This window comes from Epinephelus moara, chromosome 8 (assembly GCF_006386435.1).
Source record: "Epinephelus moara isolate mb chromosome 8, YSFRI_EMoa_1.0, whole genome shotgun sequence".
In the NCBI taxonomy this organism is placed as follows: domain Eukaryota; kingdom Metazoa; phylum Chordata; class Actinopteri; order Perciformes; family Serranidae; genus Epinephelus; species Epinephelus moara.
In genome coordinates, this window is record NC_065513.1 from 9,315,549 (window position 1) to 9,339,326 (window position 23,778).

General features: G+C 40.1%; 1 long non-coding RNA gene across 1 annotated transcript in view; it reads left to right on the top strand.

Moving 5' to 3' along the window:
* Nucleotides 1–1,023: 1,023 nt before the first annotated feature.
* Nucleotides 1,024–23,778, top strand: part of LOC126393762 (uncharacterized) — an 88,453-nt gene continuing 65,698 nt past the window's right edge. Inside the window, exon 1 of the long non-coding RNA XR_007570299.1 lies at nucleotides 1,024–1,126. This is a non-coding gene — a long non-coding RNA (uncharacterized LOC126393762). The remainder of the gene's footprint in view (nucleotides 1,127–23,778) is intronic.

Below are 23,778 nucleotides of genomic sequence, written 5' to 3' on the forward strand. Positions count from 1 at the left end.
ACTGTCTCCCTGACAGAACAGTCTGTTCTTTGAGTTTGTGTGAGATGAGTCCCTGGAGTTACAACAGAGTCATGTCCAGGGCTTGGTCAGGATGGGGGCCTCTATTGTTAACATTTGTCTGTATCAGTGTGCGTTTGTATGTTGTGTAAGCATTTGTGTGTGTGTATGTGTGTGTTTCAGTCAGCTCTGGAGAAAGCCCTTTCCTGTGTGGCGCTGGAGGTTCCTTCTGGGGCTGGGCGGCCGGGGGCCTTGCAGACATGCTGTCTCGCTCCAGTTCCAACACAAGGCCTTACCATTGTTCTGCCGCGCACTCCCTTTGTCCTGTTCAGTCTGCCAACCCCCCTGCCCCCCTCCTCTCCAGCATCTCCACCCTCTCCTCCTGTCTCTTGCCCTGCAGGTGCAGCTGATCCATGGCCGAGAGAAGGAGGAAGTGCAGGCCTAGAAACAATAGCAGACCTCAGCTCCTATTTATATATCAATTCTTTGTTTTATCTATGAGTTTGACAGCTTATTTTGGGGGGTTGGCATCAATTTGTGAAATTGTGTTACCACATTGTATTGTAAAACCCCCTGTATCAGCATACAGACCTGTTGGTGGCCAACAGGGTAATGGGTTTTCTCCTTTGACCTGGTTGCAAAGATCATTTTATAGGGTACTTTCATTGGGTTATTTTATGCTGTGGAAATCACCCATATCTCCAGCAGAGATTATTTTACATTTTAGTAGCGTCATCTTATCATACATGCAGAGGGAATAAACCTGTCTCAGCACATATTGGGTGAAAGGCAGGGGAACACCATGACTAGGCTGCCAGTTGAATACAGGAAGTGCAATGTGTGATGTAATGAATGGATGGTGGTGCAGTGCTAAGGGTTGACAGTATCTCAGCTGGCCAAGTGCAATCTGTCGATGATAACAACCTTATGAGTGTCCAGAGAGTACTTGAGAGATACTACGGGTGAACGTTAGAATACGGGTCAAAGTGTTCTGCTGGTAAATTGTGGCAGACAGATAAGGTGTAACAGGGCAGTGAGTCCATGGCCTGGGTGCAGCACGGCCATTTAGAAATTTGAAGGCTGTCTCAGACTGAATGGACTCTGGACTGTAAATCGGTGATAGTGGAAGGTGAGGTTATTGCTTAGCATTCACACCTCAACTAACAACAGTAGCCTACACACACACACACACACACACACACACACACACACACACAGCCAGTGACCCCTCGGACACTTAGCTAACTTTTTAAACCACCATGAACCATTGTCTCAACAACTGTCTGCTACAGAGGGCTAAAGGGTTTGTTATGCTCCAAAGGGACTTCAAAATTATCTACAGGCAAAATCTTTTATAGCTTTTCAGAATGGCCACATTTGGAAAACCTGTTGTCATAGGGAGGTGTGAGCAATGTGAACTCCTCCCTACTCATCATATCTTGATGCATGGGCAGAAGCCTCAGGTGTTATTATAATGACACTGGGGGAAGACTTCTGTGTTGTATCTTGAAGTAGGTGGTCTGTGGATCTCGACGCAGAAGGAGTTTAGGCTTAAGCAAAAGCAAAAGTTTGTTGACAAACCAGTGTGTCTCAAACAGATGCTAAAGGGTGTCCAACAATACCCAAGTCACAAATTTTGACGCCCTGAGTGAGTCCAGGCTGGAGGGAGACACAATATATAGTACAAAAAGAGATAAGCGCACACACTTTTCGATGATCTGTCAAGCACTTATTATGAAGCATATAGACGCCTTAACTCAGCAACCTACATACATACCTATAGAGATAAAAATGTGCACACTTGAAACAGCAAGAAGACTGATTGCTTGTCCGTCTGAAACAGATAAAACCATAATATTTACGTGACTCAGATAAATGTGTGTCTCCAGTACATTTGACCTCGGTGTAACACCTCTTTTGAGTAGACCTAAGGAGAAAAGATCAAAAGTGGGTGAAGCACCTGCCTGACTGCAAAACAAACAACTGTTCTTGTTTCACTACTTCTAGCTTTCCAGGATGTACTGTACTAGGAATTACAATGAGAAAGAAAAAAAGCTGAAACAAATAACTTTCAAAAATGTTTTAAAATGAAAAACATATATATAGATTTTAGCAGTTATAGTTACCAAAGCTAATTTCCATCACACGTGTACTTCCCACCAAAAACAGGGAAAATGTTGTCGGACGTTAGATGAATGCTTTAGCTGTAGTGCGGATCATGTAAACAGTCCAATATAGACTGACTGACCAGTAACAATAACAGTCTGTTTGTTTTCATCCGAGAGCAACATGGAAAGAGGCTGAGGATGTATTTTCATTTTCACAGTTCCAGAGTAAAATGTACAACAATAGCTACTTCCAAGCCCACAGAGCTGCCCAGCATCCATCAGCTGCGACAGGAACTTGATAAAGAAAAAGGAAACTGATAAGGCTCAATTGCTCTGTAGCTGATTCATATCTCAGAGGGCAAACGTCAGGCATTACGCCACTGGGAGAGCGGATATGTAGTCCGTCTGTCACAGTCACGCTTTGGTCCGGGCTCGGTTTACCATTGTGCTCTACATTAGCGCTTATGTCTTAAACAGCTGGTGGGGTCAGTTCATTAGGGCGTGCTACATAATAGACCTGCCAGTGATTTTCAAAGGGACAATGCGCTTTGTTGACTTGCGTGTGCATCATTTACATCCTCCAGTTATCATGCAATAAAATCAGGCCATATCTGCTCTGCAATCTCATACTGTACGTCATAACTCACATTTCACTAACACTTTTACAGACATGATGGTCTCAGTGGCCTGAGCCTCACCCCTTTGAGTTTCAGAACTTGTCTAAGTGTTGATTCATTACTTGCAGAGCTGGTCCAACTACATTTGGCGCCCTAGGAAAGCTTCCCCTAGATTTAATTACTTGAAGCTGATGGGCATTCTAATTTTTGACCTTATAATGGTGGTAGATGAGAGAGCAAAGTTTTACTGGGGACCATGAATCTCTATACCATGTTTCACAGCAATCCATCCAATAGCCTAGTGGACAAGATATTTCCATAAAAAACAGAGAAACAAAAAAACGAAACAAACAAAAAATCAGAGGATCACCAGTCAGTCGGATACGTATATCATCTGGGATTATCTCTACAAATTTGGTGCCAACACATCAGAAGATGTTGAGATACTTCACAAAATAAGTGCAATCTTTGACCTTTACATGCTACATGAAAGGTGAGGGGATTGCCATAGTATTTTCTTCCTCTGGGAACCATTGATTTCTGTACAAAAAAATGTGTCAATCCATCCAGTTGTTCTTAAGAAATTTCATTCTGAATCACAAATGTCAACCTGATGGTGGTGCTACAGGAAAATTCAACCCTAACCCCCCTAAGCTGTGTGGACCTTGACCTAATGACTAAGGAGAAATCTGGACACCGTGGCTGGACCAGTTTGGAACCTCTGCTTCAACTCAGCTGTGTGTTCATCTTACTGCAAATGTTAGTGATTTAACATGCTAAAATTAGCATGTTATCATCTTTAGTTTTAGAGATATCCTACCTAGTGGAATTGAGGCAAAACGTCAGCAGGTTTCATCCTCTGTGGAACATGAATGTCTGTACCAAATCCATATAGTACCAGTTGAGATATTTCACTCTGTCTTAAAGTTGCACCAGCATTAAAACTAAAAATTTCATTTTGATACAAACTGTTAGATATACCCCCTCTGTCTTTCAGGCCTGCAAATAATATGCTTGTATATGGTAGCAGGGGGGGAATTTCATATTGTCTTTTGCAGTTCAGTACTGAAAAAAAAAAGGCAAAACTGTTATGTCTGTGCTGCACTGTTCATCCAACATAAGATCTCTGAACCTCACAATACTGTATATATTTTTGTGCTCCCTCTTCTGTTCGGTACTTCAGCTCCTTCTTAGATGTGAGAGGCTGTATTTATCTTGGCCTATAATCAACATCACTATGATAATCAGAGCAAGAGGGAGGCAGTTGGTAGTTAGGCTGAGACAGTGGGTGATGAGAGCTCTTAATCTGGCTACTGATGTCAGCTCAGTGCACCAGTGAAGATGAAGGCTCTGGCAAATCGGTGGGGCCATGTGATGAGAGTATGACTGGTACCAGGAGGTGACTGCTTTCAGAGGGTCCTTAATGGGGTCAGTACTGCAGGTAGTTATGGCCATGTAGTAGAATGACAGTGGCCTGTCCAATATTCCTCTTGACTGTTAGCTGGAATATGAAAGAGGAAACATAAAGACAAAAACATAAAACATTATCAAATCTTTAAAATATTCCATGCGTACAAAGCAAAGGGAATTATAGTTCTTATAGCATGTCTTTACGTGATGTTTAGTGTCACTACTGCAGTGTTGCCATTCTTTTTTCACAAATAATGAACTATTTAAGTGTTCATGTAACAGTACATGTACAGAGTTTGGAATAAATTCAACCAAACATAAACAGTGGAAAAAGAGACTCGGTGTTTGGAAGGGTTGCTACAATAACAAACCATTCACCATTAATGTTCTAATAAAGATGATAACTTGGGAGACATAAAGGCACTGAAATATATCTTTCTAAAATGAAATATTTGTTTCTTTCAAAATAACTTGCAGTACAAAATGTAAATAGTGGCAATCTTAAAAGCATATCTGGTCATGTTATCTTAACTACATGACTTCTGTAGACCTCCTAAAATAAATATGACATACATTTTGCACATGGCTTACATAAGCTGAAATATAGAGCTGCAAAACAGTTCCTCCTAAAATATATGTATTGTGTCCACAGTATCTTGATTCAAACTTGATTTTTTTTAATTTTATAGCCATGCTAGGAACATAAATCTGTAGGATGGAGATGTCAGTCTGTCGGACTGTGCACCACTTTGGTCCAGACTGAAATATCTCTAACTATTGGATGGATTGTTGACAACTTGTACAGACATTTATGGTGGCCAGAGGATAAAATGACTGACTTTGGTGATCCCCTGACTCTTCTGCTGGTGCCAACATGAGGTTGACATGTTGTGTGATCTAGAGTGAGATACCTGGAGTGATGGATTGCCATGAAATTTGCCACAGTCATTCAAGGTCCCCAGAGGATAAGGACTTCAATGGTCCTTTGACTTTTCATTTAGCACCACTAGTAGGTCAACATTTTCACTCAGCTGGTGACATATCTTAACATCCAAAAAATGGATTAGCACAAAATGTGTTCATGGTCCCAGAGGATGAGTTCTAATGACTCTGGTGAACCCCCGATTTTCCCTATGATGCCACCAGGATGTTGACATTTTTTGTATGCCCCCACACTGGCAAGAGCAGTGGCCGGAGGCATTATGTTTTCAAGTTGTCTGTCCACCTGTCCACCCACTCCATCTCCACTTTCATCAATGTGGCACAAATAACAACTTGGATCAACAATCAACCATTGGATAAAATGATGAAGTTATTATATTTCTATCCAAAAGGTCAAAGGCCAGCTTCACTGTGATATCACAATGTAATGCAAAACACTTTTCTGGTCATTATTTAAACGCCATATCTCAGGAACAGAAGGGGAGACTTTTGGTCAGATACTGAATTGGTGACACTAATCTTGGGTGTCCTTCTTAAAACTGTGCTGATAGTATAGATCCGCTGTACTGCCAGGTTGAAGATGTGTATGAAGCATCCATGTTTCAGAATTTGTAGCACATTTACAGCAACAGTCATATCTGAAGTATTGTCTGCTGTCATGGCTACATATGAGTCTGGACAGATATGGATGTGAAGTGTGACTTGACTGGTTGGCGGAGGCATAAAACCGCAAGATGGTAATTCTAGTTATTGATATATCTTGACAACTGAGCTAAAAAAATATTTTGTTCTGTAATTTAGTTTCTGAACAAAAACCTGCAAAACTAATGACATTCCCATCAGTCTGTGCTGCACTGTTCATTATGAGCATGGTAGAATTAGCATTTAACTCGAAGCACTGCTTTACCTGAGGACAGCCTCACAGTGTCACGAGCATGGCTTTAGACTCTCAGTCTTGTTAATGCAAACATGTTTTCATTGAGTTATTGTTGTTTGGTCTTAGTATGCACCACCAGTGTTATTTTGCATAAATAGTTAGTATGTTGTCTCCATTATATTTGACCCCAACTTTTCTCCTCATGGGATATTATTATTCCCTCTTTGCTAACTATTATTGTTTTTGCTGAGAATAGCACTGCATAAAATTATCTGCATTATAAATATGTTTGCAAAAAGCCTCTCCAGTGAAACCCAGCCAGATAAAGGAGGACACATGAGGCTTTTAGGCTGCACTGAGAGAGCTTTAATGCTGGATCAGCATACCCAACAACAACAACAACACTGAGTACGGAATATCTGCCTGCATGTGCTTGGACCAGGCTGCCTGCTCCAGAACCGGTTTCAAACCTGTTCAGATTAACCCTGTGGATCAAGTCAGAGGGAGCTGGAGAGAGCAAACAAGAGCACACCACACCACACCACTGCTTTATCCAGGCAGCCTGGCACCTACAGTAAAGCCTATAAGCAGATCAGCTGTCAGCTGGCCAGAACAGACGCACAGTACCATACACAAAACAGTAACCTCTACTGAACAGGCAGAATTTGGTGTTTTAGTGACACAAATTCTGTGATTCTCTCCTTGGAAAGCTTCATTTTTAGTGCATCGTTCCTTTATCCAGTGTACAAGCTCAGGCTAAAGTGCTTATAAAGACAGACACATTCCTCTTGGTGTCTGTGGTTATACTCAAGAGACTTGTGAGGGACAGCCAGATATCACTGGCACTCAAATCCTGCCAATTTTTGCATCAGCAACCAGGCTGAGAGATCCAACCCCATGAGTCACAGGAAGGCCCATACCTGCAGATGTTGAGGAAGGAGTTGCACACTTTTAGGGCACTGAGAACTCCTGCAAGAAGTTAGAAATACTAATCTTATTACAGCCCACAGTTATGAGTCATTCATTTACCCCGGCTGGAGTTATGTCACAGCGTTGGAGATCAGCTTCTTTAGGAGGCAGTTCAAAGCTGATCGGCAGCTTCTTGGGCTGCAGTGTGCCATTAAATTGATTTTAGCATTACTTTGCCCAAATTATGCTTTGGAGGGATGTAATTACAGACTTTCTCCAAACCCCAAATCCACCAAGTTTTTGTACCAGGATTCTTTGTCTGTAACCTTTCTCCCCTCTAATCCAAGCCATCAGGAGCTTTCACACACCATCTGTTTGGCTGGTGTAGTCATTACCTGAATCTATTTACTGTAAGTCAGCCAGAGCATGAAAGAAAGACAAGAGAAAGGGGAATGTTTGAACGCAAATGAAAGGGGAGCAGAGAGAGAGATCAGTGTGGCCTTCTTTGTGTGTCTGGTGACACACTGGTGCTTGTTTACTACCTGAGATGAGATGGATAAGATTACTGTCGTCATCCACCTGGAGCCATGAAAACTGGTTCTAACCAGCCTTTTTGATGTTGCATGCAAAATGTGACACGTGTTCTGTGCACTTGCATCATCTTGTTGTCATGTTTGTTCAGTGTCAGTTGATCCGTGTTATGGATGACAAGAGCACAGCTCAGCTAGTATGGATTGCCTTTTGGCTAAAATGAAAGGTCACAAACTGGGTCACTGCAACCTACTGCCCTCATCATCACAATCACAACCCTCTCTGATGTCACCTCAGTGCTGTTTTCTAACCCAGTTTGCTTTCGATTTTTACTTTGGTTAAGTTTCCTTATTGTTAAAACAGTTTATATTCATTTCAACATCTATCATCATTGGATGAAGGTCACTTTTTGCACTTTTTGTGTGACATTTGTGACTTTTTCCTCTGCTATCATTTACCATACGATGACATTGTGAGTGTAAATTGGTGGTTGGAGGAGGATTCAACCTGCTGAGCCTAATTGGGACAGGGAAAGTATGTGGATGCAAAGGGAAGAGCGCCATCTGGTGTTGAAAAAGCACTAAAGGATTATGTATATTCTGAAAATCACACAATCCCTATTATAAAATGTTCTCAGTTCTCCCTACTGCTACCCTCACAGTCACTGTATTAATAATAAGTTCATGTTTAAAGTTAGATACCACATGTCACAGGTGAAAACATCCTGGTTGAAATTTAAATATGCACCAATCAGCCACAACATTAAAAAACCACCGACAGATAAAGTGAATAAAATTGATCATCTCATTATAATGCAATGTTCTGCTGGGAAACATTGGGTCCTGACATTCATGTGGATAACGCTTGACACACTCCACCCACTCAAACACCATTACAGACCAAGTACACCCCAGGGTCGATGCTTTGAGCTGTTTGACACGTTTCTCAGGCTATTCCTGAGCAGTTTTTGTGGTGTGGCATGGTGCATTGTCCTGCTGGAGGGGCCACTACTATTGAGGAGTGCCATTGCCATGAGGGGTGGTACAAATGGTTTTTGGGTGGGTGGAGCTCATCAAGTGGCATCCACATGAATACCAGAACCCAAGGTTTCCCAGAAAAACATTGCATTGAAACAAAATGGCCAATGTTATGCGCTTCACCTGTCAGTGGTTTTAATATTTTGACTGATCGGTGTAGGTACCTGACTTTTATTTTTGTCTTTGTGGATCCTTCATATAAAGCCACTTCAGTCCTTACTGACTAATCATAGCTCGCACTGTAATAGATTAAACACATCCCTCTGTTAATTGATGAGATGAGACAAGATGAGGTGAGATGAGATAAAAAACAGTTAAGAGGGTAAATTTAGGTGTTGCAGCAGCACAAGGACAGCAGTAAGTACAGATAAACAAGAGTAGTAGAAGTATAGTAAATTAAAAAAGAATAGAAATGAAAATAGAAACTAAAAATTAAACTCAGCAGAACACATACATATGGTACCAATGACCAGTCATGTACTAAACTAACAGTGCAATACTGTCTCGAGCGCAGTGACATTGTGGTGTGATTAGTAGCTACAAAGTCAGCAAAGTATAGTATGCGCAATCCCATCTACTATAGTTGTCTGCACCGTAATAATATATGATGATGATACTTAACGTTTGTCTCTATTAATAAATAAATATGATGTAGTATGTAATGTAATAAGCCTGTATAACGATTATCTGTAACCAATTATCTCTCGCAGGGTGACGGAGCACAGGAGCTGATCCCAGCTGGCACTGGGCGATAGGTTGGGCAGTTTTTCACTAAGCTGACACTGAGTCAGACAGTCATTCACAGTCACACCCATGGGCGATTCAGAGTCATCAGTTTTCTAACCTGTCTGCATGTCTTTAGACTGGGGGAGGAAGGTGGAGGACCCAGAGAAACCCAAATGCAAACTCCACACAGAAGGGCCAAAGCTTGCTGGCCAGTTCAAAACCAGTACCTTCTTGCTGTGAGGTCACTGTGCCAACCACTGCACCACTGCACAAACACAGAATACCATATTAACATGATATCTTAATCTATTACACAGTATTAAATAGCTTGGGATATAAAATGCAATAATGTGTTGAAATGTAGTAGTCTAGAATAGAATAAGTAGAGTGTAATATGTAACACATAATAAATGTAATTAGTATAATAATGAAATACACTAAATATTATATGTTTATCATGTGCAATATTTGCAAGTTAGACCAATGCAGAGGGAGTGTAGTGTGAGTTTCTCAAGTGTACCACACACTCTGTGGAAACTGGGTGTGTTTGTGATTTGGAAATGGGAGGTAGGCAAAAAGCTGGTTGCTTAAGAGGAAGAAGAAATATTTTATTGATCCTCGAGGTGAAACTCACTCTGTTGTCAGATAGGCCTATAATACACACACATGCACAAACAGGACCTATAGAGATGTCAGAGTAAGGGGGCTGTCCATGGATGGGTGTGCTGAGCGGTTCAGGGTTTGGTGCCTTGCTCAAGGGTACCTTGGCAGTGCCTAGGAGGTGAAGTGGCATCAAATCTACTAGCTACCAGCTACCAGTCGACACTCCACATTTGGTCTGGACAGGGACTTGAACCGCTGACCCTCCAGTTCCCAAACCAAGTCCCTGTGAACCAAGCTACTGTCGCCCCAAAATGACTGGTATAGTCTGTGGTCTCCACTGCTGTTGTGCAGTCTGATGGCAGTGGGCACAAATGTTTGGCATCTGTGATGCTTGTAGAAATAAATATTTATCAAAAGCCATACTCTGCTACATGGTGGAAACTGTATGAAACTAAAGAGAAAGACAGCTGACTGTATATTCTCAATTCACACTTTCTAATCTGTTCTGTTTCAGCTAAGGACAAACTGCTAGAAGAGCAAACCACTGTTTCTCACACAGCTTGTGGTTAACCTGTTACTCATTCAATTTGGCCATTCTTTGTGTATCTCACTTTTCTAATGGGGCTTTTTGCTGTCTAAAGTCTAAGTGGTCATATTTAATGCATGCTTAATGGTGTGGTGTTCAGGTCAGGGCTTGTTGTGTGTAGATAATGTTGGTGCTGAACACTTTGATTCCAATTGGAAGGTGTGTAGTGATGATGTTTTTATCCATTTGCTGTAAAATGCCTTTTTTGGCATAACTCGCACAGTCTGACCCTACATTGTTTTGTTATTGGATTTCATTATTTATAGTGATTATTTAATGCATCCTCCACTCTTTGTTCTGCATTTAAGCCTTCTATTGAGCCTTCCTGCTGCTATTTCCTCAAAGGAGAAAAGTCTCTTTCATTTGAATGAACTGTAAAGAAAATCTCTATTTTTGGTAGAGCAGTCTCTGACTCCAGTTTACTCAGGGTCCTGTTTATCTGAGTGCTGCTTGGTCACACATACAGTGCATACATGTGTGGAATAAAACCAGCTCCTTAATTTATAGACAGGCTTAGTCACTGCTGCAAAGGTGGGTCATATTAATGGAGATGCAATGTACAGTACACTGTCATCGAACTCCTATCCGTTTCTTTGGATCACCACCCCATCTAGTGGTCAAAATGTATACTTCAACTCTTTGTTCCTATGGTGTAAATGCACATAGGTGTTCTATCAATGTCTTGATTTGAATTACATTTATATTGATTAAAGAGACATATATTTGTTGTCTCGCATCAAGGCAATGACACCGCAAACTAAACAAGATCATGATGGAAGCATGCATTAGCTTCTGCATGAAACAATAAACAAAGGAGCTCCATGCAAAGAAAGAAAGGCACTTCCTGTGTTTGAATCCAGCAGCCGGAGCTATTTTCTATCCATCTGGCATGCTGATTCTTTACATTGTGCTTTGTGTGTGCTTGTTCACATTCCAATGGTCATTGTTTTTTCTGTTAATTCCACAATTTGTCATGGGCATGAGCTAAACAGATAGATGCAAGGGAGAAAAGCCCAGAACAAACACGAGGCTTATGAGTCACTGCATTTGATGTTTGCCGGGGAAAAGGGGAAAAACAATGCTTTGATCTACTAAAAGGAAAAATTACACTATGACTCATTTTTATAATACGCAATCCCACAACAAGATGTAGAGTAGGACTTTAAAAGAGTGTGATAACCAACAACTCATTATCAACAGCATGCAAAAGAATCCATTGACATGACTACTATCTGTGCTCAAGAGAGTAAACAATTAAAATGTTTGCTTAAAATCTATTGTGCAATTAAGGGGCTGCTGAAGTGACAATATGACATTGTTTCACTTCTTAATACTATGTATCACAAGACACTTCCCCTTTAATCCTACAACATCCATGAAAATCATCAGAGACAAACAGATGGTACCTGCTCACTTTGACTAAGTGATTGATATGATCTGAAATATGACTTAACTCAACTAAATGATGACTTTCAAATCACAGATTTCATTTATAAAGCTACCCAGAAACCATCCATTTATTATCTGTGCACAATTTATTTGGAAAGTATAGTCATGTTGAGATCTGAGATTAAAATTGTGTGTACTCAGCTCGTGGACAATGTCACCCAACAGGTAATACCTACTTGTGTATATGAGGTAACAAGGACACCTCAAGGATGTACTAACATCCCGTACCAAACCTAGCCAAGTATTTTTTCCCCCTAAATTTAACCAAACTGCAACCATTTCACAACGTTAACCACCTGTTTAAAACTGCAACCGTTCGTAATTGACTTTTCATTGGCACTGTTTCTTTGGCACCACCATGTAACACAGTGTTAAGAGTTTGTGGTTATTTTACGTATTTAAGTGAGATCAAATTATAATAAATAGAGGAGTTTCCCTCACTGGAATGTATCTGAACAGAGCAGTGAACCTTCAGTGGTGTTGCTTGGGTGCTGGCTGGGGTATAAAAATTACTAAATGTGAGGCAGACAAAGGTGAAAGAGTGCAATGCTCAAGCAACGAGATAAAAGAATAATGAATCATTATCATTTGAGACTGAAGATAAGGCCATTCAGTCCCACATGTATTAAACAGCTTCTTCACTTTAACTTGAACCAAGAATTAAAAAGAGAAGCAGCTAGTGGCAAAGTGATGAGGTCATTGTGGTTCTGTTATACCCTGCAGCATGGACAGGGCATTCAAGGCCCTAGCAAAAAAGCAGCTTCTCCCGGTGATTGCTGCTGCGGAGCAGCCGATTAAAAGCACAGCACCTCTGTGATGGCACAGCCCTGGCCCCAGAGCCACTTTGTGGCAATATGTTTCAAACCCACTCAGCTGCATTTAAGGAATCAAGGGTAAAAAGGTTACAGAATGTTTACCAGTGGTGAATGCTCAGGGCCCCAGGGCCAGCAATACAGACTAATCTGACAGATATTTCTATTGTTGCTGTTGGTAATATAATGCCACAACCGTCCTTCCGCTGCATTTTACTCCTCTGTCATCCTCCTCCACCCTCTGTGTCTTCTACGCCTGAGCTAAGCATTGCCAGGCCACCGAGATGGTTATAATTATCTTGACAAACGGAAATATGGTCGTTGGATTTGACATGGCCATTTTCACTTTAATTGCTGTTTAGATGCCAGCAGCGCCTTTTGTCAGTTTAATCATTGTGGGGGAGAGAGCTGGTGTGTGTGCAGCCCCAACTGGAGCAATCAGCATTGGAGATGAGCTGAAGTGTCAGCTGTAACACATAAACACAGACACTTACTCACTCAAGCACACAAATCTTGGCCATAATTGTACAGCCTGGGTTGCCATGCAGGGACTGGAGTCAGTGTATAGAAGTGATAAGTCATCTGCAAAAGACAAAAGCTTGGATTCTGAGCCCACCTCTGAGGAGGCGATGAGAGATGTCTGTTTACCTACTTATCCTTGAAATCTTACGTTTTCTGTTACTATTTAAAATGACATACATGACACACTGTGTTGGTGTTACCCTATTCTTATTCATTTTTAAAATCAGGTCATATTTTTGAGATTTTTGTTTTAATAAAGAAAAGCGGTGGTCAAAATCTAATAAAAATTCACTGTGACAGATATTTAAAGATACTCCAGAATTTTACCAATTCTAATTCTGTGTTTCAAATCAGATACCTCCATTAGTAAGCTGAGGCAAGGGGTAGGAAACCTGTAGCCCCAGAGCCATATGCAGGTCTTACGCCCTTCTCCAGTGGTTGTCTGTGGCTTTGACAAAGAAAAAAAAACAAAACTTCAACTGACCTTTGGATTCCAAATACAAAAAATGAAAAGTCTTGGAGGAAAAGTATTTCATAGGGTGTGGACCAGTTTGTTTGCTTTGACTGCCAACACTGCAAAGTTAAAGTACCGAATAATCATAAAGAGCCCACTGTAAAGTGGCCACCTCGCAGTAAAACATATTCATGAATGCTCATTTAGACATAATGTTGCTATGTTTCCCTCATACAAAGCTGTACAAACATGTAGTACACTGCGTATACTATGTACTTGTGTGGTGCATGGATTTTGACAGGGTAGAGTTGTCTGAAATCAAATATGACAACACTTACTGGAAAATTATTCTTGCAACATTTGACACCTTTTCTTCTTCTGCTCAGCGAATTGCAACCAAACATGCATAAGCACCAAACACAACTTACGCCCATATATCGTAATTACATCACATCACATGTAATGTCAATGCTGCATGATAAAATATGCCGGTTTGCTAGCTAGCAAGCTAATGTTAGCATTTGCTTTATTATTCGCAGTAGGTAACACAAACAGCAAAGTGGTAGTGAAAAAATACACACGTATACCTTGACCTAAATTTGTACAATGCTTCAGTGTTTCATAAATTTGAGATGTGTTTGTGGTCCTGCCCCCTCTGCTAACATTTGCTATTGGCACTAAACACAAAGTACAGCAATACTCTTATTATTTTTGCAGGTATTTGGTCATAAACCAAAGTACTGGACACACTGTCAGATAAAGTCTTTAAGATTCAATCTCTTAAGACCATGAATATTAAATCGATGAAGCAACAGTTAAGATACAGCATTCCACTAAGGACCAAAGTACATTTTTGTGCAGTGGGAGTAAGTGGAGATACGTTGTCCATCTTTATATACATCGTAAGTGCTAATATCGTAGGCAACTGGACCTGCTTGCGTTTCTTGAAGACGTTTCGCCTTTCATCTCATCCTTACTACTCACCCACTTACGATTACCATGACCTGGATGACTGAGAATCTTCACTGACATCTTTATATACAGTCTGTTAGCCAAGAAGTTAATGTGAGTTCTGACATTCTGACAGTAGCAGGTGAGGTTGCGCTGGTAAATGCTTAAATGTGGCTAGACAGTCATGATCTCCTATGCCCTTCATGACAATGCATAGCTGTAAAGTCCCTATCTAGCTGATTGATGCCTCATACGAAAATGAATGTGATGGCATAGGCATAATCAGTGGTGTTAACTGTGTCGAAAATGTCAACAAGAAGGTCAGTGGTTTCAGTTCCTCATTATTCAGATGTTTCTGCATAGGTTGATTTCATTCTAAAAGAAGAGGAGGTAAAGGCCAGATTGGGTCACATGACTTGAGCTAATATTCAAGCAATCTCATTTGTCCTCTGAATTGATTCAAACGAGACTGCCCTCTGACCTCCTGCCCAGATTTTCTGTCTAACCTCATTAAGCTGAGCATGATGTAGGCCTCAGTCACAGGAGGTATTAATGCCCACAGGACCAGGCCATCCTGTAAGGGCACTACAGTACAGTATATATTCACCTTGTAACTTCATTTCTATTCATTTGATGTGTTTGAGGGTTGATGAACTTTGCCATCTCTCCCACACTAGACCTCCCTGAGCACATGCAGAGTTATCAAGTTGTCCAGACAACTCATTAAAAATGTCAGGAAGTGCATATTAAATGCACTCACCCAAATTTAATGCGTATGACACTGGGTGACACTGACATGTGTGACACATAATGACATGTTTGTGCATAAACTATCGGCATTGTTTGCCCTGTGCACATCAGGGATTACACACACACACACGGTCAAATTGCTCCACATCCAGTATGGTAATTACACAGGCGTCTTTGTTGTTTGCAGCAGCATGCGGCTCAAAATATGGAAGCAGATCTAGATCTGTAGATAGGGTGAGAAAATCTCCTGCCTGTGAGGCGCCTGGAGGCTGCACGCTTTCCTCCTTGTTGTCGCTCACAGTCCTTTGATGGATTTGAGCCAGAGAGAGAGAGAGAGTCAGATGGGAGAGGAAGTGCATGGCAGAGCATGGTTAATTCCCATCGGGCCTCACGTAAGGACAACAACTAGGGGGCACTGGGAACTCATGCAGCCAAGTTTGACGCAGCAACAGTGGAGAGCATGAATGTTTAATGGCTTTCTTTACAAAGAGAAGTCACATATTTGGCAGTGTGTGACTATCTAGGAAGGAGGAGGCGGAGGATGTCATATATACTTGACACTGTCTATGGAAAATTAACGGAGCTGCACATACTGCACAGACACGTGTGTCCTTGTCTGTGACAAATCAGCCTGATTGTTGTTCAAGGTCCATTTTCACTCACCCTCCTGTCCTTGTATCATATTGTGCTGTTAGATGATACACTGTAAACTGTCAAGATGCTTCATCTAATATGGCTCATTAACACTGCTGGTAGCCCCTAATGTTTATCCTGCTCATTAACAGTGTTAATTATGCGAGGACAAAGACTGCATTTTCTTATAGTCACTAAAAAAAAATAATTACTCTTTACATAATAATAAGCAATTGCTTTGCTAGGTCAATTGTGTACAGACTAAGAATAAAGTATTTAAATTCATAGATTCTTGAGACTATCATCACTTTAAAACTTCTACTGTACTAGAGATACTTACTATTTAAATGAATTATGTTTGCAATTACATTTGTAAATCTGTGATTTCAACCACAGACTATAAAATAAGGATAGACGACCTAACACTTTCCCAAAAGGTGGGGCCAAAACATCTTGATTGCCCCCTGGTGGCTGGCTGGAGTACAGGTCATAAACCATGTTTATCTTCACGGAAGGGACAAAGGTTAAAGTAAAACACCAAGGTACACGTCAAATAAATTTTTCCCAAAGATGTTTTTTGTCATTTTAGGTAATTCTTTAAATGGAAGTGTATGTCCAAGTGTTTGTTTTTTCTGATGTTTAGTTTGACGTCATGATTAACAGCTGTGTGTCAATCCGTGTGGTCGTGATAAACGGTGCTGTTCATGTCTGATCGAACAGTGGGAACTCTATAACGGGGAGATTGCTAGTGTGCAGACTCTGGCTCCAAATGACGTCACAAGCTCAAGATGGCAGCGACCGTATCCGGGAAATCGTGGCATGCTAACATTTGCTAATTGGCAATAAACACTGTCATTATTTCATTAAAGGTACTTGATCATAAACCAAAGTATACGATACACTGACTTGCATCAATAACATACACTCTCTGTAGAGTAAGCTCAAATAGCATGGATAAATATCTCGTGATCTTTGGATCTTGGATCCAGAACTGTGAGCTGAATTTCTGAGTTTCTTGTTAAAAAAAAAAAAGAGAGAGAGAGAAAAGATGTTCAGTGTTTTACAGTGGCTAACGCAAAAACGTTAATGAGCAAGTCTAAAGCAAGTGTTTGGTTTTCAAGTGATTATACGGAAAGAAAACATGAGTTAGATTCCATTTCTGCCAATATATTTATCTACTATTCCACTGCACACTGGACCTTTAATTATTTTATTTCCCTAGTATTGAGAATTGTATCAGAGTTAACCACGCTAAACAAGAATTCCTTGAAATTTGCCTATTTCAGGCTATTTTAAGACTTCTTGACATCCTGACTTATTTTAAGAAATTACTTGCCACACTGGCAGTAGAACTTGCCTGTTCTAAGCTAAATATCTAAAATGTTTTCTTTGAATTTTATAGGGCATTTTTTACAGGCCATTCGCTGACCATGGCTGTATTATTAATTCCTCCAACTGTGACTTTATCCACATTCATGTTCTGAATTAGTTATCTGAATTGAATACTTTGGCACCCTTGGGATGGATCTTATGTCGTTCAACACTGGTAAAAAGATAGCTTAGTTGTAATCTGATGATCATGTTTATGATGAGTGGCTCAGATGGAAGATTAGTTGCAGTAAATCAATAACTGGGTGTTTTATTTGATATCCATATTAAATTTGCAGTGCTTTTATATTTCCTGCATCTTGGCATCAGCTCTGGATCATGCAGGTGTTAGACAGCAGCACAACTGCTGTGATTCAATCAGAATTCATGAAATTAAATCCCTGGTTGATATGGCAAGCATGTTGAATCTGTTATTTAAAGTAGATAAAAGACTGGATGGGGATTAAAGGATGTTTTTCTTTCTTCTTTCTGTGTGGAAACAGTCTAACAAAAGAAAAATATTCACTGGAAACTGACAGTGTAATCCTGACTTCTCTCAGCACTGTGGAGATAAAACCTTTTCAGTGCTAATCTGCCAGAGATAATATACCCCCTCAGACTTCTCAAAAAAACTCATCAGTGGTTAATCAGACCCACTTAATCCAAGCAACTGACCAATCCACATGACATCTATATGGAGGTCACATGACGTCAACTTCTTTAACTGTTTGCTTTTTCCTAAATTAAATGCGTACCTGAGGTAGAAAGCAACCACAGTCTAATTGATAGGACAGACAAGTGTGAAAGGGGGAGAGAGAGAGGGAGTGACATGCAGCAAAGGGCCACAGGCTGGAGTCGAACCCGGGCCGCTGCGGCAACAGCCTTGTACATGGGGCGCCTGCTCTACCACTAAGCCACCGATGCCCCCACAGTTACTATTTTACTCTATATATTTGCATTTTTCCCACACTACACATTTCTGATGACTGTAATTGCAAGTAATTTTCCAAACAAAGACCTTCCAAAAGAGAGTCCTCCAAAAGATGATCACAAAGGTTGTGTGTACCAGCAAGAATTAATTACGTTTATTGTAACTCAACTGTCAGAAAAAATGTTGGCCAGTCAGTTGTGCTGCAAATCACAGATGCATTATATTTGCATATTTTTTGTAGACGATACATTGAAACTTTAAGTTTCAACATTGCTGTGTTTAGCATGTGGTTAGGTTTAGGCATATATCCTCTTGATTATGGTTAGTAAAGATCATATTTTGGATAAAATACCTGTTTTTTTTAACTTTAGTTATTGACATTTTCCATTAACATACAAGACAATAACATAAGTTCTTTGTTGTTGTTGTAGTAGTTATGAAATAAAATAAAATAAAATAAAATAAAATAAAGGATACTGGAGACTAAAAACAACCAAAACAAAAAGATCACATTGAGAATAAGAAAAAAATGGAAAAAACAAAACCTATACTAGACAAACAAGGATACCTAAAGCAAAACAAAACCGTACTAATGCATCATAGTGCATTCAAACCTCAATCGGACAGTCCAGAGTTCATTGTTCCAAGTTTGGTAAGCTGTTCACATAGTCTAATAAAGGGTCTCCAGGTTTAATAGAATCTTTTAGTTGAGCTGTTAAAGAGAGCATCTCATTTTCTCCAGCTTGATGTTCTGCATCATATCTTCATATCATTATATCTGATCCATTGGTTGTGTGATAGTGGGATAACATCCTTCCATTTAAACAAGATTAAACGTCTGGCTAATAGGGAAAAAAAGGCAATAACCTTCTAAAGATGAGCAGGGAAAGTAAAATTATGTGTGGAGCAGAGAGTACACCAATATTGGGGGATGGCATAATATTAGAGTTGTATGCCTTGGAAATGGTGTTTTGTCAAAAAAGGGTGACCAGAAAGGGGCAAGTTTTGGGCAAGACCAAAGTATGTCGTAGACTGTTACAATTCTTGTTTTTTGGGCAGAATCATGGCAGGAAAATGCAGTGATGTCTCTGTAAACAAAAAACACTTTTGGTGGCACTATCCCTGTTGGAAAACTGCAATGGGTCATCAAAATACACCCAAGAAACACAGCAGTGTCTGGCAAAAAATCAACCAGTTTTGTTGGTTTTTTTGGTCTCCAACAGTGGTCTGCAGCTTGATAGATGTCTTGCCTGGGTAACACCTCACCATCCACCATCCCCTCCGCCTCCTGATGACAAAGTCAGATCATATACTACATCGCTTTAGAAACAATTGTAGCATGAATAAAATTTGCAAATGTAACACATTTATGGTCTGCACAATGCCAAAAATTGCTTCTGGCAACTAGGCTGTATATATGTATACATATGTATATATATGTTAGGGGGTGACCTCTAGTGGCCATCGTAATTTCGATGGGAGCAAAGAAGGAAGTCATAAAGAGATCGACAAGGTCTGCTAAAGGACTGAGGGAGGGGAGGTGGATGAGTCAAACAAGCACAGGACTTTCATCCAGGAGACTGCTGGTCATGTCCTGAGGGAAATCAAAAGTTACGGTTTAGTTATTTTAACTACATAATATATAGTATGTTCATGTATGCCACGTAAGATAACGTCCTATTAAGTTATATTAGCATTTAACGTAATTTTTTTAAGCCAAACCATGACCTTTTTTCTAAACCTAACCAAGTGCTTTTGTTGCCTATACCAGGTAGTTTTGGTGCAGCTGCCATCATTTCACAATAGTAACCACAAGTTTTAAAACTGTGACCATTAATGGTCATATATAAGCTATTGTGTCATCTAGCGGTAGTGGTGCTAATTTAGGAAACACTTCTGTGGGTCGTATTAGAGGGTAGGAACATACAACCTGTGTGGTCATATGGACTGGGGGACATGTTGCCTTTAACACAAACTATACAGTACAATACTCGAGTTTACAACCAAGTCTCACAGAAATTATATTTTGTATTACTAATTTCCAACAGCATTTTTTTAAAGAAATATAATGCTGCCTCAATATGGCTACGTTTTATATCAACATAATGCCAAGTTACAAAATGGTCATACTGAAAATATCAGTAAAATGTCCACTGACAGCATTCTTTATTTGTTTTCCCAACAATATCTATTCTTGCAATACAAGAACCGGTAGCTGCAACCAGTGTAAAGCAATATTGTATCTTTTTATAGTTACATTCAGGCACACACAGCCCTTGGTTAGAGTCAGGGAAAGATGGTGGTCTTGATAAAATACTGATAAAGTCAAAACTGACTTGAAGCCTGACATGTTTATCCCTAACCTTAACCAAAGTGCTTTTGTTGACTAAAGCTAACCACAAGCACAAATCCCTGTCTCTGCTATCATAGTCATGCGTTTTTCGAAGTCCTGTGCCCTCCATCCACCCCAACCACCTCCCTATGACTTTGGTGCTGTGCATAAATGTAGCGCTTCCTACACTAGAAAAATATTGCCATGGAGCATAAGCCAGGCAGTGAGTATGTTTCCCCCAAAACCACAGTCTATAAACACAGAACTCAGGAGCAGTACACTGGTCTTATCAGTACTCATAGAAGTCCTGCTGCTAGCTTTGTCAAAGTTGGAGGCAAGTCACTAAACTGAAAATAAAAACCAATATCAGAAACAGTTTCAATCCAGTATTTTTTAAACAAAATAAATTACTATTGACTGCACTGTCACCTCAAGGGCCCTATGGTTGCTTATCTTGGTCAGAATTCTTCTCTGCAGAGTCAATGCCCATCATCCATTACAGGCTAAAACCCTACCTTTTCAGACTAGACTTTAAGATCCCACCCTTACTTATGTGTTCTTTAAAAACAGAAATAGAGAAAAACAACCTAAGTTTGAGAGGAATGCACTCCCAACTTTTGATGACATCTAGTTCTTCCTGGTTAAGTGGCTTTAGATATAAGCATCTATTCAATATAAATAATGTGAATGTCTGCATTATTATACAACGTCCTAAAATGGAGCACTCTTCAGAAAGAGTACTTTGCCTTTTAACACACTTATATACTTTTACTTCAGCAGACATTGCATCTTTGATGAAGTGTTTTTACATTTATGATTTAGAGGCGATAGATCTGAAATTATAGCAGATGAAATATGTTTTCTCAGCTCTAAAAAATAATCCTTTCGTGAACTTAGTATTTCTTTTTCAGCACTTACAGGTTAGGCTTTGTCAAAATGCATTACAAAGTCATTTGAAAGCTTTTGAGAACTGTAAAACACAAATGAAAAAAAGTTTCTTTTCTGTAGCCATGTGAGGAGGGAAAGTTGCTTTCACTTGATCAGTAAGACAATATAGACCTATGAATAATGAAAATCACTGGTGCAGTAATATGTTAATTCATCTCTGAAGGATGCATCACAAGAGGGATCGTTAAAGAGGGATGAAGTGTTTCAATTACAAACAGCAATGTGTTTAATGTCACACCACATTATGTAACCAACATAAGCTCAGTTGACATTTCACTAAAGTCTCATCAGAGACACAATGCTGGCTTAAGTACAACTGTACTTTCCTGTAAAAACAAAACAAGGCCTTTTATTTGCAATTTATCTGCACTTTAGGCCCGTTAGTACAGTTTAAATAAGATATCTACCGTCTGATATGCTGTAATAAATTGCTGCTGACGAGACAGTAAAATTTAGCTATGCATTTGGGCTAAAAACAAACAAAAAAATCTATTCCTAACATCACATTAGCCTCATTCAGTTGACCAACATGAAGCTATTTGAACAGTGCTGACCCTCTTGGTAAGGGAGAGCCAAATCCAACTGCCAAAATAGATGTAGGCATTGTACGTTTCTGAAAACCCCAGATGCGTGACATTTGTACATTACTGTGTCGCAGATCCATTATAATCTCACCATCCATCATCCCCTCCACCTTCAGATGACAAAGTCAGCTCTTACATGTCTTTAGAACATTGATATTGAAATATATGTGTATGTATGTGAAATGTATACATTTTTCATGTCAACATGTTGATGCCAACATTTTCTTCTGGCGACTGGGCTGTATAGGTAGAGTCAGAAATGGAGGAAGATATAGCTTATGTGCATTATGGTGCTGGCACATAATTTGAACATTACATACCACCACTGTGGAAACAATGCCAATGGGAAGTCTCAGGATTTTTTGTCATGGTGGTCACACAAATCCCCTGGTTCAACAATGTCACGCAATGGGTGTCACAAAGTGTTACAAAAAGTGATGTAGTGGTAATTGATGAGGTGGGTGTGATACTAGGTAGATAGGTAGGTTACCGATGAGGAAGTGGGCATATTCTCCTATGTATTACAATGGCTTTTTAGCTGATAGGTGGGTATACTGTAACTGGATAGAAAAAGAAGTGGGTATACCCTGTATACCCTCCACTACACCACTGGTTGCAACCCCATAGTTAGTATAAAGACTGAAAAAGTCTACATCGTCAGGAGGTTGGGTAGTAGATAGGTCAAACAAAAACAGGACTCTCAACCAGGAGATCACTGTTCTTGTGAAACTAAAAGTCAACATTGACTTCTTTTATTTTTATGCACTTACGTCTCTTACGTAGCTATGTTACATGGCAGGCTTACATCACTTAATGATGCGCTTATGTCCCATGCGTAACAAACGTTATTTTAACAAGAAGCACATTTTCTAAGATCTAAAGTCCTGGTCATTTCAAGTGCTTCTGTGAGATCACATTGTCCCCTCTGTAGGTAAGACTTTCATACTGCAGCACTTGTCTTCGGCAAGTGAGAAAGCAGACAGGATAAAGTCACTTACCCTCCCTGTTGACTCTCTGGGCTTTGTCATTGGTTCTACCATAAAGGTCAGAATACGAGTGCACTCCAACTTTCATGGGCAGTTGGTTCGGCAATAGAGATTCAAGGGTCGACCAGCTTGACCGCAGTTATTTCAGTGAATTTTGCTGTGCCACTCTCTGTTGTGACCGGGTTATAATATAGTCCACACCTTCTCCTCAGAAAAATTACATTTTCAAAAACAGTAACATTTACATGTGTATGAATTTGGATTGAATCCTTTCAGTATTGTAAAAACTGTATTTCTTATTAGAGTCTGCTGCTTGGTTCCAGTCAATGCCCAAGTCCCATCATGCATTTGAAATGTGAGAGCAGAAGGACTGACATTTTCCGATGTGAAAAATATTCAGCCAGTATCCCCCTGGCATACATCCGCCCTATGTTTCCACATCCTCCCATGCAGTATTAACCACCAGCATTTATGTTAATACTGATGCCTTTCAATATTGATATGACAGCAGCTTGACAGCCTTGTCAATTAACTTGCAAGACTTGAAACAAAAGATCCAGTGAAAAGCTCTCCAATGACCTGCGCCACAGAGGGAAATTAACACTACATGGAGTATTTCTCCAGGATCTGATTACAGAGGGGAGATAATGTTTCAAATAACACACCTGCCACTCAGGTTTAGTGAGACAATGCAGGTTTTCCCCAGACCGACACC